The 13,337-nt window shown below is 51.2% G+C and overlaps 1 long non-coding RNA gene across 1 annotated transcript; it reads right to left on the reverse strand.

The window, feature by feature from the left end:
- Positions 1-8,912: 8,912 nt before the first annotated feature.
- On the reverse strand, positions 8,913-11,853 carry LOC123082967 (uncharacterized). The gene is made up of 3 exons (XR_006439172.1): positions 11,808-11,853; positions 9,635-9,683; positions 8,913-8,997 (listed from the first exon to the last, which is right to left on the reverse strand). It is a non-coding gene; the product is annotated as an uncharacterized lncRNA (long non-coding RNA).
- Between the last annotated feature and the right edge of the window lie 1,484 nt (positions 11,854-13,337).

The following is a 13,337-nucleotide window of genomic DNA, read 5'->3' on the forward strand; positions in this document are numbered from 1 at the left end:
AATAAAATCCAGCCATGTTGGCTATTTGAAGATTTGAATAACATAATCCAATGATTTATGAGCGCATGATTCCAATGGCGCAATCCAAATATATACTGGCGACTTATAGTCCAAAGCCAGGCCGGGTCAATAAACACCGGATTATAAGTGATTATGTACTGACAACTCATAGTTGAAAGCCAAGCCGAGTTAACAAACACCGGGTTAATTTGATGATTGATAACCATGCCGGGTCAATAGACACCGGTTCAACATAAAATTTCATCAAAGTACAAATCTTGACAAAGGCAAATAAAACCGTGTAGTCGAGGCTTTTCAAGGGCTGCCAGGCCCAAATTCAAGGCTTTTCATGGGCTGCCAGGCCGCTGAGTTAAACCATTTGACAAAGACTTTTAAGATGGGTCTCCAACTAACCAATCATCATTTTAACTTTGACAAGTTCAGGCTCTGTATAAGATTGACTTGTCAAATGTTCGGCAGGTCATGCCAGGATTACCTGGATAGGAGTGGCTTACTTGATGAAGGCAGGTTAACCCGGGGTTTTAGGTGAATACACCAGGCTTCCAAGCCGTGCTTGATAGCATATTACAAGGGTCCTTTCAAACTCTTTGTTGCATTGCACAAAGAGCCCCCAAGTAACTTTGTGAGCTGTGCTCTATGGGTGCATGTGTTTGAGCTGTGCGTAGCAACAAGACTCTCTTTGGCCCCTTGGGTGTGAAGCTCTCAAGCTTTGTTGTGGCGTGATAGCCGGATTAATGGACATAACTCCGCTTTGTCAGCTGAAGACCCCATCTAACCAATAATATGATAAGCTAATAAGGCGGGATACCCATGTTTGAACTATGCATCATGGCAACAGGTCCTCTTCGGCAACCTTTAACTTTTTGCAAGAGATAAATTCTTATTGAACCGGATTTGAGAGCTTCAAAGCTTCGTGATAGATAAATTTCCCTTGAACCTGATTGTAAACCGGATATTTGGAGAGCTTCAACGCTTTGAGAGAAAGATGTCTCTTGAACCGGATTTTGAACCGGAATCCTTTCTGATGACCCGGAACTTCTTCATTGAACCGGGATTTGTGACTTTCATATACTTTTTAAGCCAGAAATTTGCTAACGACCTTTATATTTTCATCAATATAACAATAGCCTCCGGGACCGGGTTATCTTTTCCTCCATCGTCCTGGGGTTCTGAAACTTGTTGAAGCTGGCAAGACTTGCTGAATCATATCATCGTAGCCCCCGAGTCTTAAGATGACTCAAGGAGTTGTCTTGAGATTCTTCGTACTTGACCATAGCAGAAGGTATATATCATTGGTGTTGATAACGCAATGTGAATCCATAGAAGGCTGAGGTGACTGCGGCGGGTTATAAATGATCCCGTATGAGCCGTGTCAGCAACTCGGCCAATGGTTCCTTCCAACTGGTTGTTTGAAGTGGACCAAACTGTAGTGGCAGTGATTTGTGCGCATGTCCATTGGGCCATCTAGCGCAGACAGCGGCTGAATGATAATTTGCCTCCAATTTGTTGGAAGAAAATCGGGCTACCCAAGTAATGACTTGCTCATACTCAATAAATATCTCATCCAGACAGGTGCGGCCTGACGTGTTGATATAGACCAGGTCGTGAGAGACGAATGACAAGGATGACTGCAACATCAGAGGCGGCTCAGACAGATAAGTCGGCCGCGGCATTATACGCCGGTGCGGTCGGTAGAGTCGGTCGCCGCGTTTGTAAGCCAGCATGGGCGAGTTAGTCCCGTGTGTTGATGAAGCGGGGGACGGCGACTTACCCATATAGCCGTCCAGCAGCATGGCACGGACCAACCCTAGTGCGATAATCTTGACGCACGCCCCTTTGCGACACCTTTGTAACAAATAATAATCCGGCCAAAAATAGCAAAGACTAGAGTAATTGTTCTTTTATAAAAACAACTATATTTAATAAAATTGGATGGATTTCACCTGGTTTTTTATTGGATGGACACAAAATGTGTGATGTGGCCCTTGCACCGCTGCTCCTTTCCTTCACATGATGCCAAACTAGTGGCAGTACTTGTACTTGTAGTAGTTTATACTAACAATACATGAATCAAACTGACCCTTTGACTTTTCCAATCTTTAGCGAGAAGAACTTGCTTTTGCTGCTGCAATTCCACAGCGAAGAAAGGCCTGTAGGGGCGCGGCGTAAAGCATCAGGCAGCCAGCTCAAGCGGATCAGATGGCAGCAGAGGCAGAGGTGGTTTTCAACGATGAAGGTCAGGACCGCCGACGAGGGCGGCAGCCGCTCTGGAACTGCCAAAGCGCTCGCGAGTCGGCGAAAACAACACGGAGGCAGGTCATTGTGTGGCAGAAACGGAAGCAGGAGGCGATTTGGTGGTGGCGAACCGATTTACAAAAGCGAGTGTTACTTGAGGGCATCAGTGAACCAGAGCAAGGCATAGATGAGGCCGGCAATTCAGCGCGGTGTGACGAGGTGGTATCAGCCACAGAGGACCGGCGACTTGGGGTTGCGCCTCGTTGCTTAAAGCGAGCGAGGCCAGGGCGACTTGGAGAGGCGGCGATCCAAACCGGCCGTGACAGTGACTCGGGTACTGGCGAAAGGCGTAGCCGGCGGTTCACCACGGTGATGACAACGACGCGGTGGTTGTCGACCCGGCGGCGGCTCAAAGCCTCAGCGGAGGTGGTAGGAGCAGGCAACAGGTTGGAAGGCACAGCCGGGTCAAGAGAGTCGGGCTGCGGCTGTGACAGTGAGGCCGGGTTGAGGTCATGATAGCAGTCTGTCGTGCCCGTGGCGGCTCAGGCACAACTGTGGCCGCGAGGAGCCTCAGTAGGGTGGCCTGACGGCGTCTTGATGCGCCAGCGAGCTTCGCAATAACGTGTAGCAGTGGTGCAGGCGAGGTAGCTTGCGATGATGGCCGTGGACTGCTCAAGGTCCGGTGGAAGAAATGGCCGACAAGGCAGAAAACTCAGCGACTTGATAAAACAGGGGTGGCCTGACGCACAGGGAACTTGAACCGGCCATGGCGTAGGCCAGCAGCGGAGATGGCTTGGAGGGGCCAGCGGAGGAGCGGAGCGGCGCTGCACCGGTGGCTGGCGTAGCTAAGAGGCCTCAAAGGCCACGCCGGCCAAGGGAGGCAGCGCGGAAGCCAGGTCAATGAGGCGGGTCGCAGGAGGAATCCAAGCCTGTGGACCATCTATGTCCGGATCGTGGCAAACTAGCAGAAAGAGGTGAGTCGCGCTACAGCGACCTGGAGTCGAGATTGAGATGGCTCGATCACGGTTGCTCGGAGGCGCGAGGCAGTGCAGTTGTGTCCTCAACAGTAGCAGAGGCGAGGTCGCAAGGGTGGCTTCGAGGAGAGGGAGCCGCTCAAGGCTATTCACAGGAGCCAAACGGCAGAGGACCGTAGACCAGCGTCGGCGGCAAGGCGGGGACGACGTCCAACAAGGAGAAACGAGACCGGGGAACCTTGGTGGCGGCTCGACGATTGCTGGTGAGGAGGCCCGCGGCCGGGCGGGTTACGGTGGCGGCTCGGTGAAGGGGAATCCGGGTCGGCTCGGTGAAGGTGAATCAGCAGAAGGTTGACTCGGTGAAGGTGAACCTGGGTCATGGCTAGTGGAATCTTGTTTGAGTCCTTTGTTATACCCATCTTTCCTTTTCTTTTTGACCTGGTCAAAGGATATAACAACAGAAGGTTCTTTGAAACATATAACTGCAGTACATTCTTTGATCTTGGCGACTAAACGACGACCAAGCAAATCCCATGACGGCGGCGGGCAAAAACCTCAACCCTAACCCTTCTTGATCTCAACTTTGTCTAATCCATCACTTAAAAACTCTTTGATCTTTGACTAATGAACTTGTAGTTGACATGAATCCTTCCACACCGGTTATTTTTTATCCATAAAAATTGCAAACTTCTCGATCCCTGGAAGAGATCCCTTCAAGAACTCATCACCACCGTGCGCTGGCCCCATGGTGGGCGCCAACTGTCATGGAATTAACACGTCTGGTGTCCTTAGTGTGAGGACTTAGTCGCGAGGCCAACGCATCTATGTGGTAGCTTGAGAGGGGTTGAGCGGAATCGAGAGAACACAACGCAAGACAAAGATTTAGACAGCTTTGGGCCCCGGAAAAAATCATCCGGTAATAACCCTACATGCTGTTTGAGGCTAGATCTCATTATCATCACGAGGGAGTCGCCGTAAATCAGCTCTCCTCTAGTTGTGTCTAGCCCTAGAGATTGTTTCTTTCTTGTCCCTCTTCGGGGAGCCTTGCCCCTCCTTATATAAGTTAAAGGGGCGGGTTGCATGTAGAGTCCATCTCGGACTAAGACTTAAACTATTTTGACCTCCCTTCCTGGGCTTCTTAACGTCTGCTGGTTTAACATTATCTGCCGGTTTAACATTATCTGTCGGTTTAACATTGTCTGCCAGTTTAACATTGTCTGCCGGTTTAACATTGGTCTGCCGGGTTATGATTGACCTAACACCTGCCGGTGCTACCATCTGTCTTAACTCTGCCGGTTTAACACTCGCTGGTTTACCGTCGCCGGTTTACCACTCGCCGGTTTACCGTCTGTCTTAGCCATCTGTCTTAACTGTCTGCCGGTTTATCACTCACCAGTTTACCAAGTCCCAGCCGGGTTATGACTCCGGCCGGGTCATATCGCGGGGTATATCCCCAACAGCGACCCAAGCAGGTTGTGCACGAAGGAGATGCCGACTGCTGAGGTCGGGCGGATGGTGAATGAGATCTCCGACCTCAAGGTGTCGGAGGGAGACTGGCGGTATGGGAAGCGGCCGTATTCTCACGACAACCCGCCGTCTGCCGTAAGTCCCTTGACTTCTTTTTTGTAGTTCTGACTTTTAGTCTTGCGCCTGGTGTGACGCGACTCCTTTTTCTGGAGTGCAGATTTACATGTCCGCGGCGACGGCCGCCATCATGGGGCCGGGTGGTGACTACCTACCGGACCGGGCAGTGGGCGACGTTGACGACCCCGACTTGGGGGCGGCCGCCCTGGAGGACGACGCAGATGGCGGCGGCGACGGAGCAGGCGGCTCCGAGGAGGGCGGCAGTGTGGAGACCTGGCCTGATGACGATGACGACGAAGACGAGCCGCTCCCACCTCGCAGCACCACCAACACCAGCGCAGGCCCCTGTACTGGGCCGCCCGCCCGAGGCGGCAAGCGCAAGCGGAAGCAAGGCGCTGCCCTGTTTGGCAGTGCGTCGAAGAAGCCCAAGAACCCGGCCGCGGCGACTAGGCGGAGAGAAGCCGCGGCCAAGGTGGCCAAGTTCCAGCGGCAGCCGAAGGTGCCGCTCATGGTGTCAGCGTAAGTATGGTTCTCATGTTTTCATCTCTTTGCCGATTTGGCCTAAAAAAACTCTTTTGTCTTGTCTTCTTATCTCAGGGCCCCGCTCACCCTTGAGAAGTTGGCCGCCGCCTCGGTCATCAGGTCGGCGGAGACCTCCACCACCAGCCGGCGGATCAACCCGGCCGCCGACCTCTGGGAGGCGCAGGAGCGGAACACGCGGGAGGCGCGTGAGGAAGAGGCCGACCGTCTTGCGAAGGCGGGGCGGACAAAGCCGCCGCATCTACGGCGAGGAAGCTGGCGCAAGCAGAGGCCGACGCCGCGGAGAAGGAGCGGCTTGCAGAGGCCGCCCGCCGCCAGGAGCCGCTGCTCGTGACTCCTCTGAACTCCACGCCGCCTCCGCCGGAGTTTGTGGCGACGACAGGAGGAGCCGGCGACGAGCATCCGGTCATGGACAGGGAGGACGGCAATGTGGCCATGTCGGACGTTGTCGTGCCGCCGCCACCGCCGGCCAGTGGACCGCAGGACGAGCAGCCGGCCGCTCCGCCAGTGCCACTGTCCGGGGACGCGGTGGTGACGGACCTGATTCCTGGGGTCCGCACACCCGTATGTCGCCGTCTTGAGAAAGCGTCCTCGGCACCGCGGCTGCTGGAGGGGAGGTGTCGGGGAAGTGGTGAAGCGCATAGGTAAGGAAGGTGGTTTGTGGGCTGAGACAAGAGAAGAAGACGACAAGGGAAGATCACGCTGGCTTGTCCGGATGTTGGGAAGAGGTCAACCAGGGAAAACGAGATGAAGCGGCAGCAACCAATGTTGGGACATACCCGGTCCGGCGACGAACGCCGAGTAGCCTCCGGCGACACGAACGCCGGACGAATCTCTCTCTCACACACACTCGGACATATGGAGGTGGAAGTAAGAGGGAGACACTAGATTTTCCGACGACAAACGCCCCGCCGCACGAACGGCGCCACGCCGACGAATGGCGGTTCTTTTTTTCTTTCGAGCCCAAACTCGCTCGGCACCACACCGTACAACAATGGACTGGATTACATGGCTTAAATAGCCAGAAGCACCGGCCACCCCATAGCCTGAACGCACACATAGCTAATTACCCTGGAGTCTGGAGTCTAACAAACTCTATCCATGCACACACACACGGACGCTCACCTCCTAGAATATCTCAACCACATGCACCCATATCCATGCGATGCATGCACGTAGCTAACAACTTAACCAGCTAACTCACGCCATGCATAGACTAACCAACTCACGCACGCATGTAGCTAGCTTATCCATGCAACAAAGTCATGATTATCCTAACAATCTCCCCATAATCTTGACTTCCATCGCCGAAGTTGTTGTACTTCCCGCCGACGTCGTCGCCATCGCCGCCACTACGGCCCCCCACCACTCTTGACGCAGCCTCCAACCTCTTCCTCGGCAACACACGTCATGCTCCTCCGCCGGCGACAGACGCCCGACTTTCCGGCGACATACGCCGTCTTCCTCGTCTTCGATTGCGGCGACATACGCCATCTCCTCCGGCTCCGGCAACGCATGCCGGTGACAGCCGCAACACCGCGCATTTCCTCAGGCCGACACACAGTCCAGAGCTCCACCGTGCAGCCGCCAATGAACGCCGTCACCACCGGCACGCGTCCGGCATGGGGAACGACGCCACCGCGCGCCTCAACGCCGACGTGCAGCGCCTCCATGCCGCCTCGCCGTGCCGCGCCTCCGCGGCTTCCTCGCCACGCCACTACGGCCTCTGCGCCATCACGCTCGCCGCGGACTCACCGCGGATCGACAAGGCTCTGATACCAATTGTTGGGACATACCCGGTCCGGCGACGAACGCCGAGTAGCCTCCGGCGACACGGACGCCGGACGAATCTCTCTCTCACACACACTCAGACATACGGAGGTGGAAGTAAGAGGGAGACACTAGATTTTCCGGCGACAAACGCCCCGCCGCACGAACGGCGCCACACCGACGAACGGCGGTTCTTTTTTTCTTTCGAGCCCAAACTCGCTCGGCACCACACCGTACAACAATGGACTGGATTACATGGCTTAAATAGCCAGAAGCACCGGCCACTACCACACTGAGCCCCTATGCTGACGGCCGGGGCCGTAGGCATAGCCCTGATTCCCGTCGGCATAGGCCTATGCCGACGGCCCCCGTCGGCGTAGGGCCGTCGGCAACATATGCGTCGGCATACCCCAAGGGCCCGTCGGCATAGAAAGGCCGTCGGCAGAGATGCCTATGCCGACGGCGTCCGTACATCTATGCTGACGGCCCCGGCCGTCGGCAACGCTCCTCGCCTAACGGTCACTGCCGACACCGCCGTCAAGTGCCGCCCATACAAGAGACGCCACATGTCAGGGCTATGCCGACGGCTTAGCCGTAGGCATAGCTTCGAACCTATGCCTACGGCTAAGCCGTCGGCATAGCCCTGCCACGTGGCACTCTCTGGTAGCTCCTGGTGCAGGGCTATGCCTACGACTTAGCTGTAGGCATAGTTCTGAACAAATGGTCGTGGACTATGCCTACGACAAAAACGTAGGCATAGATGCAAAACTATGCCGACGGCTTTGCCGTAGGCATACACCCCACACGACAGCTCCTGGTATCACGATAGCCATCTATGCCTACGGCATTGCCGTCGGCATACTTGCTCACCAGAACCAAAAAAAAAGATAAACCAAAAAGGCTAGCTATTTACAAATGCTTATACAGACATGATCCAACAACCATGGATTTGCAAACACAGACCTTAGAATATTTTTTAGGTTCATACATTCCCATTCTAAGACTCCACAGCAACATTAGAGGAGGCCGAGGGGCAGTGGTGGGGGAGACAAGGCTGCAATTATGGAGGTGGCATACAATCAGTATAACAAACCAAAGATCCTACATATGAGGATGAATATGTAATCTACACAGTGAATATACGAAAAGAAACCCGCCTAGAACAGGGGCATCCAACTAAAAAGGCAGAAAATTATTGCCTTTGATTAAGATAACTTGTCATGTTGGTGCTTGAACCAAACAATGCTACTAATACATACAGCACAGAGATGCTCCAGTTTCGGTTGTATCTATCAAGCATGAGTTGTTCAAGGCAAGCTCCAAAGAGAAAGAAATTGGTCTCTGATTGTGACTGATGATACTTACTCATCTAAATTTTGAGTCAAAGTAAAACCAAAAAATCAATGCATATAAACTGAACCAGAGTGTGGTGCTGATTCATATGTATATACAGAAGATGCAAGTGTCACCAAGATAGATAGTTTTAGTCAAAGTAAAAAAAACAATTGGACACATACAAACTGAAGCAAACTGTCATGCTTTTTCATGTGTGCATACAAAAGATGCAAGTGGTATTCAGAATTTGGATATAGGTAGTACACTCGTGTGGTGAATTTTGTGAATCTATACTCTGCATCTACCAAAAGGATCGCTCCCCTCACATGCAAATATAATTCAGTCCAATGGCTTTCTTCTCCCCTCACATGCATAAGACAAGAGCAGACCATCTAACAGGCGGATCAGACCTTCACCTCGGGAGGGAGGCGAGTGCTACCTGTTGCCGTGCTATCGTCGAGATCGGGTGGTCCTCCTCCTCGAGCAAGACAAGGTTGTTCCTCCCCTACACTCCAATGGCCATCTTCTCCAAGGACATCTACAAGGGCAGAACACACCATTGATGCAAGTGTCACCAAGATAGTTTCAGTCAAAGTTAAAGTAAATGTAAACAAGCAAACTGAACCAAACCGAGGTGCATATTCATATGTGTGTGTATGTAGAGATGCAAGTGCCATCTGAATTTTGGGGAACCAAAGGTGGTTGTTGTTGTTGCTACTTTAGCAGCAACAGCATCCTCGAAATCAAACAAGGAGCAAGTTGTTTTAGCAACAGCGCATACTAGTAATTAGCTAGGACCATTATTATTGCACAACCATTCGAGGACGGTGGCAGACACATCAACTCACAAGGCTCTACTGGAGAAACAAAATAATAGGATATGTGATGCTATCAATCTTAGCACAAGAAGAAAAAACACAGCCTCTCCGATAGAATGGATGGATGCATCATGCACAATCATCTTCCATCATTGCAGCACTAGTCGAGCAACAAATCAAATATAACAGTGGTTCCATTGGTTCAGCCAACAAGTTAACAAAAGTTTACTTCCCACTACTAATTTTGCAACTTGTCATAATAAAGAAAACAGAGCTCGACATCACAGCAACAAATAAATAATGACCCGCTGTACTACATATATCTGTAAAGGACTTCTTGAGAGATGATAGTATTACCAATGAAGAAAAATTAAGATCAAGGCTCCAGTACATCAGCGGTACCTACCTGTGCATGAAAGAAGATATGGATAATCAATTTATATGTAGGTAATACCAAACAAAGGATCAAATTTAAGTTCATTCAAATTGATGCATATGTGGGTTGGCAGAAACAAAAAAAAGAATATATACAAATAGATCTACAGATATGAACAAAATGGTAAATGTGAAAGAAAATAGCGCAGATAAAATGTTGATTGTTTTGGAAGATCCAAAGGTACATACCTGGAATATAGTGAGTTCACTAAAAACAGGGCACTGTGCCACCAAGCAGAGAGGCATGAGGTGAGCATCAGTAACCTGATAAACAAAGGAAAAGAAGCCCACAGAGATTCAATACTCATGTATTGTACTGGCAACAAAATATGTGTTACTATACTTCCAATTTTGCAGGTTTTGCATTGTATAAACAGTTACCGAGCATGCCGGAAAGCTCGAGTGATATATCTGAAAAAAGAAAGAGAAATAACATCCATCTATTAGAACTATGAACCAAATATACTTTGTTGGACAAATGATCAATTAATCATAATTGGGAATCTGAACATATTAATGCGAAATAGTAACTGACTATAGCAAATGAAATTGTGATAGAAAAAATTGCTACCTAGAGTCCTTGACTCAACCGAGAGATCTATGGGAACCAAAATTTTACATGCAATTTATCCATGTTCAGGTAATACAAAATATGCAGAGTAATTAAATTGTGTAGTAGCTATCCCATATATAAAACTAAAGGTAGAAACTGGAATAATGAAACATATCTGGATTGATGTGCAAATGCTATGGCGACTTACATGCTTGGATTCAATAATTATGATGAAGCATATTAGTGTGATGCATATGCATGTTCGTCAGAACAGATCTACGGGAAACAACAAAGTAACCTGCACTTCATCTAATTTATTAATCACATGCTCTTTGACTAACCATCCAAAAATAATAGATCAAGGATGATACTGCCAGCCACCTGCGGGGAGTAAGAATGAGTAGTTTCTGCTAATTAGAGGATAAACTAAAAAAAAGCTAACTAGAGATTTGCCCTCTCTGTGTGTGTACGTTGTGCTCTGGCCGGTGGGGGAATGATAAAAAAGCAACTACTGCTATGTATGTTAGCCAAGGTGACCTGCAGCAAGGGAAGGAAAGGAGAAGGTGAGGTGGGGAGGGTGGATCCGGGGGAGAAAACAGGGGAAGGAGGTACCTGCGCCATGCCGGTAACGGATCCGTCGAGCTCAGGCCTCGCCATCGCCGGATGTGGCTGATCCCGGCGATGTTAGGGGTGGCGGCCAAAACCCTAGCTAGCCACGGGGACGGTGGAGGGCGGGACCGCCGATTCTGGATGGAGGGGGAGGTGGAGCAGACCAAGGGGAGCTCGGGGGCGTGCTGCGCGCCGCCGGAGCTCGCCGGAACTGGTCGGCGTGGGTGGTGGCGGCGGCGAGGGAGAGAGGCTCATGGGGGAGAGAGGAGTCGCGAGAGACAGAGTGGTTCGTGGGGAGAGAGCGAGGTAAGGGTTGGGTGGGCTTTTTTTCGTTTTATTTTTTCTCCTTTTCTCTAGATGGATGGATGGATGGTTGTGGGGTGGACAGCTAGATGGATAGATGGATGGATATGCGCCACGTCATCGATCCATGGCACAAACGTTTCCACCAATAGAAACGAAGCTCATACAATTGTGTTTTCCCTTTTGTTTTTCCTCTAATTTTTCTACTCCCTTGCACCGACCGTGGACGATCCGTGAGGGGGGAGGAGGGCGGCGAGGAGGAGATGGTCTAGTGAGGTGGGGAGAGAATGGATCGGGGAATGGTGCGTTCGGTATGACGACTATGAGTCCGGGCGGGGATCTACGGAAAGTCGCACGAAACATCTCTTTGGCTTTCCCCATCACCATCGACGACGACACGTGTGACGTCCCTCACCATCGAACGACGACACCAAAGGAGGGACAGGTCCCCACCACCGGGGGGCGAATGTACCTCGACGGCATGCCGGATCCAGTTGTTAAAATCGACCAAAAGTCATACGACGCCAGAAATCCTTGGGACCTGGCACGGTGTCATCATATGGACCTTGTAGGGTGTGATGAAAGTTTTAGCGCGTTTCTTAGAAACCTGGCCGGAGATGGAGGTGCTACCTGCCGAGGTGGGTCGTCGTGGCCGTGCTTGAGCTAGGAAGCCCCCGCGTCCTCGAGCAGGATAGGGCCGCCAGCTAGGTGCACCCCTCGTCCTCCGCTTCCTCGAGTAGGAAGGACGGCGCCCTCCTGCCATCCTTGTCGTCCAGACCGCGCCAAGCTGATGAAAGTTTTAGCGCGTTTCGTAGAAGCCTGACCGGAGGTCGCTTGTAAACTGCACCATCTCTGAGGTAGTATCGGGCAATGGAGAGAGAAAGTGTCCAATTTGTGAAGGAAGTGTGTTGCCCGTTGCTCCGTTGACCTCGAAACTTCCCGTCCTCTCAAATGGGGCAATTGCATGACATGTGTCGGTACATGGCATTTTTCGGGCCCGCCTGCAATATTTGAGACATTTACTGCATCCGTAGGGTTTCAATGCGGGAATTACAAATCTGCATGGCGACCACCTGAAATGATGTCCAAAAGTGGTTTGTCAAAACATATATGATGTCTTTACGGTATGTGTAGGCCTAGTGCAACCGAAGGAGGGGCATGACCCACCACCGGGAGGCAAATGTACCTCGGCGACATGCTAGATCCAGCCGTTAAATCGACCAAAAATCATACGATGCCCGAAATCCTCGGGACCTAGCACGGTGTCATCATATGGCCCTTGTAGGGTGCGGTGAAAGTTTTAACGCGTTTAGCCAAAGCCTGACCGAAGGTCACTTGTAAATTGCACCATCTCCAAGGTAGTATTTGGTTATCAAGAGAGAACGTGTCCGGTTTTGTGAAGGAAGTGGGCTGCCCGTTGCTCCGTTGGCTATTTCAACCCTCCATCACACTTGTATACATATATTAAGACACAATGCAAGTTTTGGTGGCATTGCTACCCCTAAGGCCCCCGAACGGCCTTACCCTAGCCCCGTTGACCCGGAGATCTAAGCCTTTGACTTTCATCGGACTTTTCCACCTGGTTGTGATAGGTCAGCCCATAGGAACATTTCAGAACAAGGTCTGGGCCCAACCCGCCATCGGACCCCCCTCGTGAAGGGGAGTCACAATCCAGAGTCGCATGACGGGTGTTTGCACCTGACACCATACGTCCAGACATGTAAGAGGACACAACACAAGATTTGGTGGCATAGCTAGCCCCCGAAGGCCCTTGGCCACACTCGTAGACATGCGAAGAACAATCTGTAGTGGGGGATTTTTTTCACATACTCTTGCATCTTTAAAAAATATAAGAAATTGCCACACCTATTATATCACATGTGTCTGCACTGTGTAGAAATTTCATGAATTGACCACACTTCGAGTATTGAGAAATATTTCATGTGACGCCAAAACCGCAGAGGGGTTACTTTGATTTCATTGTCGTCCCTGAGGGGGGGGGGACCTCACACCGGCGTCGCGTATTGCCTCTTCATACATGCCACCACACCTTAAGACATGTATGAGGACCTGACGCGATGCTCTGGTGGCATTGCTACCGCCCGAAGGCCCCGACCGACCTAACCCTGGACTACTTGACCCGGAGATGTACGCCTTTGA

This window comes from Triticum aestivum, chromosome 4A (assembly GCF_018294505.1).
Source record: "Triticum aestivum cultivar Chinese Spring chromosome 4A, IWGSC CS RefSeq v2.1, whole genome shotgun sequence".
In the NCBI taxonomy this organism is placed as follows: Eukaryota; Viridiplantae; Streptophyta; class Magnoliopsida; order Poales; family Poaceae; genus Triticum; species Triticum aestivum.